This window comes from Phyllobates terribilis, unplaced genomic scaffold (assembly GCF_046119375.1).
Source record: "Phyllobates terribilis strain yellow unplaced genomic scaffold, ASM4611937v1 Scaffold_12__6_contigs__length_324123572, whole genome shotgun sequence".
NCBI lineage: Eukaryota > Metazoa > Chordata > Amphibia > Anura > Dendrobatidae > Phyllobates > Phyllobates terribilis.
In genome coordinates this window covers 171,289,908-171,296,820 of record NW_027362772.1, presented here as the reverse complement: position 1 = coordinate 171,296,820, position 6,913 = coordinate 171,289,908, and positions in this window count along the sequence as shown.

Below are 6,913 nucleotides of genomic sequence, written 5' to 3'. Positions count from 1 at the left end.
CAAGGACTCATTGGGCGAATCGCTCTGGAACTGAAATCGGAACGCTCACTGACATTTCCCCTATCTGAAAGTCTGATAAACGTCGGAAAAATGACTAAGTCCAAAAAAAAAAGTTTTTCAACTTTTTTCAATTTTACCCCCGTGGGATATATATTCTACCCACACACATTTGGAACTCTCCTGGGGTACCCTCACACATATTATTCCCTCATTTAGTGGATATTTTCATAAAAAAAGTGAAATTTTCAAAAAATCCAAATATTGGCTGAAAACGACTAAATATCAAGGACTCATTGGGTGAATCGCTCTGGAACTGAAATCGGAACGCTCACTGACATTTGCCCTATCTGAAAGTCTGATAAACGCCGGAAAAATTACTAAGTCCAAAAAAAAAAAATTTTTCAACTTTTTTCAATTTTACCCCCGTGGGATATATATTCTACCCACACACATTTGGAACTCTCCTGGGTACCCTCACACATATTATTCCCTCATTTAGTGGATATTTTTACAAAAAAGTGAAATTTTTAAAAATCCAGAAAATTGGCTGAAAACGACTAAATATCAAGGACTCATTGGGCGAATCGCTCTGGAACTGAAATTGGAACGCTCACTGACATTTGCCCTATCTGAAAGTCTGATAAACATCGGAAAAATGACTAAGTCCAAAAAAAAAGTTTTTTCAACTTTTTTCAATTTTACCCCCGTGGGATATATATTCTACCCACACACATTTGGAACTCTCCTGGGTACCCTCACACATATTATTCCCTCATTTAGTGGATATTTTCACAAAAAAGTGAAATTTTCAAAAATCAAAAATATTGGCTGAAAACGACTAAATATCAAGGACTCATTGGGCGAATCGCTCTGGAACTGAAATCGGAACGCTCACTGACATTTACCCTATCTGAAAGTCTGATAAACATCGGAAAAATGACTAAGTCCAAAAAAAAAGTTTTTTCAACTTTTTTCAATTTTACCCCCGTGGGATATATATTCTACCCACACACATTTGGAACTCTCCTGGGGTACCCTCACACATATTATTCCCTCATTTAGTGGATATTTTTACAAAAAAGTGAAATTTTTAAAAATCCAGAAAATTGGCTGAGAACGACTAAAAATCAAGGACTCATTGGGCGAATCGCTCTGGAACTGAAATTGGAACGCTCACTGACATTTGCCCTATCTGAAAGTCTGATAAACATCGGAAAAATGACTAAGTCCAAAAAAAAAGTTTTTTCAACTTTTTTCAATTTTCCCCCCGTGGGATATATATTCTACCCACACACATTTGGAACTCTCCTGGGGTACCCTCACTCATATTATTCCCTCATTTAGTGGATATTTTCACAAAAAAATGAAATTTTCAAAAATCCAGAAAATTGGTTGAAAACGACTAAATATCAAGGACTCATTGGCCGAATCGCTCTGGAACTGAAATCGGAACGCTCACTGACATTTGCCCTATCTGAAAGTCTGATAAACATCGGAAAAATGACTAAGTCCAAAAAAAAAGTTTTCAACTTTTTTCAATTTTACCCCCGTGGGATATATATTCTACCCACACACATTTGGAACTCTCCTGGGGTACCCTCACGCATATTATTCCCTCATTTAGTGGATATTTTCACAAAAAAGTGAAATTTTCAAAAATCCAGAAAATTGGCTGAAAACGACTAAATATCAATGACTCATTGGCCGAATCGCTCTGGAACTGAAATCGGAATGCTTACTGACATTTCCCCTATCTGAAAGTCCGACAAACGCTGGAAAAATGACTAAGTTCAAAAAAAAAAAATTTTCAACTTTTTTCAATTTTACCCCCGTGGAATATATATTCTACCCACACACATTTGGAACTCTTCTGAGGTACCCTCACACATATTATTCCCTCATTTAGTGGATATTTTCACAAAAAAGTGAAATTTAAAAAAAAATTAAGAAAATTGGCTGAAAACGACTAAATGTCAAGGACTCATTGGACGAATCGCTCTGGAAATGAAATCGGAACGCTCACTGACATTTGCCCTATCTGAAAGTCTGATAAACGTCGGAAAAATGACTAAGTCCAAAAATAAAGTTTTTCAACTTTTTTCAATTTTCCCCCCGTGGGATATATATTCTACCCACACACATTTGGAACTCTTCTGGCGTACCCTCACACATATTATTCCCTCATTTAGTGGATATTTTCACAAAAAAGTGAAATTTTCAAAAATCCAAAATATTGGCTGAAAACGACTAAATATCAAGGACTCATTGGGTGAATCGCTCTGGAACTGAAATCGGAACGCTCACTGACATTTGCCCTATCTGAAAGTCTGATAAACGTCGGAAAAATGACTAAGTACAAAAAAAAAGTTTTTTCAACTTTTTTCAATTTTCCCCACGTGGGATATATATTCTACCCAAACACATTTGGAACTCTCCTGGGGTACCCTCACACATATTTTTCCCTCATTTAGTGGATATTTTCACAAAAAAGTGAAATGTTCAAAATTCCAATATATTGGCTGAAAACGACTAAATATCAAGGACTCATTGGGCGAATCGCTCTGGAACTGAAATCGGAACGCTCACTGACATTTCCCCTATCTGAAAGTCTGATAGACGTCGGAAAAATGACTAAGTCCAAAAAAAAAGTTGTTTCAACTTTTTTCAATTTTACCCCCGTGGGATATATATTCTACCCACACACATTTGGAACTCTCCTGGGGTACCCTCACACATATTATTCCCTCATTTAGTGGATATTTTCACAAAAAAGTGAAATTTTCAAAAATCCAAAATATTGGCTGAAAACGACTAAATATCAAGGACTCATTGGGCGAATCGCTCTGGAACTGAAATCGGAACGCTCACTGACATTTGCCCTATCTGAAAGTCTGATAAACGTCGGAAAAATGACTAAGTCCAAAAAAAATTTTTTTTAAACTTTTCTCAATTTTACCCCCATGGGATATGTATTCTACCCACACACATTTGGAACTCTCCTGGGGTACCCTCACACATATTATTCCCTCATTTAGTGGATATTTTCACAAAAAAGTGAAATTTTCAAAAATCCAGAAAATTGGCTGAAAACGAATAAATATCAAGGACTCATTGGGCGAATCGCTCTGGAACTGAAATCGGAACGCTCACTGACATTTCCCCTATCTGAAAGTCTGATAAACGTCGGAAAAATGACTAAGTCCAAAAAAAAGGTTGTTTCAACTTTTTTCAATTTTCCCCCCGTGGGATATATATTCTACCCACACACATTTGGAACAAACCTGGGGTACCCTCACACATATTATTCCCTCATTTAGTGGATATTTTCACAAAAAAGTGAAATTTTCAAAAATCCAGAAAATTGGCTGAAAACGACTAAATATCAAGGACTCATTGGGCGAATCGCTCTGGAACTGAAATCGGAACGCTCACTGACATTTCCCCTATCTGAAAGTCTGATAAACGTCCGAAAAATGACTAAGTCCAAAAAAAAAAGTTTTTCAACTTTTTTCAATTTTACCCCCGTGGAATATATATTCTACCCACACACATTTGGAACTCTCCTGGGGTACCCTCACACATATTATTCCCTCAATTAGTGGATATTTTCACAAAAAAGTGAAATTTTCAAAAATCCAAAATATTGGCTGAAAACGACTAAATATCAAGGACTCATTGGGCGAATCGCTCTGGAACTGAAATCGGAACGCTCACTGACATTTGCCCTATCTGAAAGTCTGATAAACGTCGGAAAAATGACTAAGTCCAAAAAAAAAGTTTTTTCAACTTTTTTCAATTTTCCCCATGTGGGATATATATTCTACCCAAACACATTTGGAACTCTCCTGGGGTACCCTCACACATATTTTTCCCTCATTTAGTGGATATTTTCACAAAAAAGTGAAATTTTCAAAATTCCAATATATTGGCTGAAAACGACTAAATATCAAGGACTCATTGGGCGAATCGCTCTGGAACTGAAATCGGAACGCTCACTGACATTTCCCCTATCTGAAAGTCTGATAGACGTCGGAAAAATGACTAAGTCCAAAAAAAATTTTTTTTAAACTTTTCTCAATTTTACCCCCATGGGATATATATTCTACCCACACACATTTGGAACTCTCCTGGGGTACCCTCACACATATTATTCCCTCATTTAGTGGATATTTTCACAAAAAAGTGAAATCTTCAAAAATCCAGAAAATTGGCTGAAAACGACTAAATATCAAGGACTCATTGGGCGAATCGCTCTGGAACTGAAATCGGAACGCTCACTGACATTTCCCCTATCTGAAAGTCTGATAAACGTCGGAAAAATGACTAAGTCCAAAAAAAAAAGTTTTTCAACTTTTTTCAATTTTACCCCCGTGGGATATATATTCTACCCACACACATTTGGAACTCTCCTGGGGTACCCTCACACATATTATTCCCTCATTTAGTGGATATTTTCATAAAAAAAGTGAAATTTTCAAAAAATCCAAATATTGGCTGAAAACGACTAAATATCAAGGACTCATTGGGTGAATCGCTCTGGAACTGAAATCGGAACGCTCACTGACATTTGCCCTATCTGAAAGTCTGATAAACGCCGGAAAAATTACTAAGTCCAAAAAAAAAAAATTTTTCAACTTTTTTCAATTTTACCCCCGTGGGATATATATTCTACCCACACACATTTGGAACTCTCCTGGGTACCCTCACACATATTATTCCCTCATTTAGTGGATATTTTTACAAAAAAGTGAAATTTTTAAAAATCCAGAAAATTGGCTGAAAACGACTAAATATCAAGGACTCATTGGGCGAATCGCTCTGGAACTGAAATTGGAACGCTCACTGACATTTGCCCTATCTGAAAGTCTGATAAACATCGGAAAAATGACTAAGTCCAAAAAAAAAGTTTTTTCAACTTTTTTCAATTTTACCCCCGTGGGATATATATTCTACCCACACACATTTGGAACTCTCCTGGGTACCCTCACACATATTATTCCCTCATTTAGTGGATATTTTCACAAAAAAGTGAAATTTTCAAAAATCAAAAATATTGGCTGAAAACGACTAAATATCAAGGACTCATTGGGCGAATCGCTCTGGAACTGAAATCGGAACGCTCACTGACATTTACCCTATCTGAAAGTCTGATAAACATCGGAAAAATGACTAAGTCCAAAAAAAAAGTTTTTTCAACTTTTTTCAATTTTACCCCCGTGGGATATATATTCTACCCACACACATTTGGAACTCTCCTGGGGTACCCTCACACATATTATTCCCTCATTTAGTGGATATTTTTACAAAAAAGTGAAATTTTTAAAAATCCAGAAAATTGGCTGAGAACGACTAAAAATCAAGGACTCATTGGGCGAATCGCTCTGGAACTGAAATTGGAACGCTCACTGACATTTGCCCTATCTGAAAGTCTGATAAACATCGGAAAAATGACTAAGTCCAAAAAAAAAGTTTTTTCAACTTTTTTCAATTTTCCCCCCGTGGGATATATATTCTACCCACACACATTTGGAACTCTCCTGGGGTACCCTCACTCATATTATTCCCTCATTTAGTGGATATTTTCACAAAAAAATGAAATTTTCAAAAATCCAGAAAATTGGTTGAAAACGACTAAATATCAAGGACTCATTGGCCGAATCGCTCTGGAACTGAAATCGGAACGCTCACTGACATTTGCCCTATCTGAAAGTCTGATAAACATCGGAAAAATGACTAAGTCCAAAAAAAAAGTTTTCAACTTTTTTCAATTTTACCCCCGTGGGATATATATTCTACCCACACACATTTGGAACTCTCCTGGGGTACCCTCACGCATATTATTCCCTCATTTAGTGGATATTTTCACAAAAAAGTGAAATTTTCAAAAATCCAGAAAATTGGCTGAAAACGACTAAATATCAATGACTCATTGGCCGAATCGCTCTGGAACTGAAATCGGAATGCTTACTGACATTTCCCCTATCTGAAAGTCCGACAAACGCTGGAAAAATGACTAAGTTCAAAAAAAAAAAATTTTCAACTTTTTTCAATTTTACCCCCGTGGAATATATATTCTACCCACACACATTTGGAACTCTTCTGAGGTACCCTCACACATATTATTCCCTCATTTAGTGGATATTTTCACAAAAAAGTGAAATTTAAAAAAAAATTAAGAAAATTGGCTGAAAACGACTAAATGTCAAGGACTCATTGGACGAATCGCTCTGGAAATGAAATCGGAACGCTCACTGACATTTGCCCTATCTGAAAGTCTGATAAACGCCGGAAAAATGACTAAGTCCAAAAAAAAAAATTTTTCAACTTTTTTCAATTTTACCCCCGTGGGATATATATTCTACCCACACACATTTGGAACTCTCCTGGGGTACCCTCACACATATTATTCCGTCATTTAGTGGATATTTTCACAAAAAAGTGAAATTTTCAAAAATCCAAAATATTGGCTGAAAACGACTAAATATCAAGGACTCATTGGGCGAATCGCTCTGGAACTGAAATCGGAACGCTCACTGACATTACCCCTATCTGAAAGTCTGATTAACGCCGAAAAAATGACTAAGTCCAAAAAAAAATTTTTTTCAACTTTTTTCAATTTTACCCCCATGGGATATATATTCTACCCACACACATTTGGAACTCTCCTGGGGTACCCTCACACATATTATTGCCTCATTTAGTGGATATTTTCACAAAAAAGTGAAATTTTCAAAAATCCAGAAAAAATTGGCTGAAAACGACTAAATATCAAGGACTCATTGGGCGAATCGCTCTGGAACTGAAATCGGAACGCTCACTGACATTTGCCCTATCTGAAAGACTGTTAAACGCCGGAAAAATTACTAAATCCAAAAAAAAAAAATTTTTCAACTTTTTTCAATTTTACGCCCGT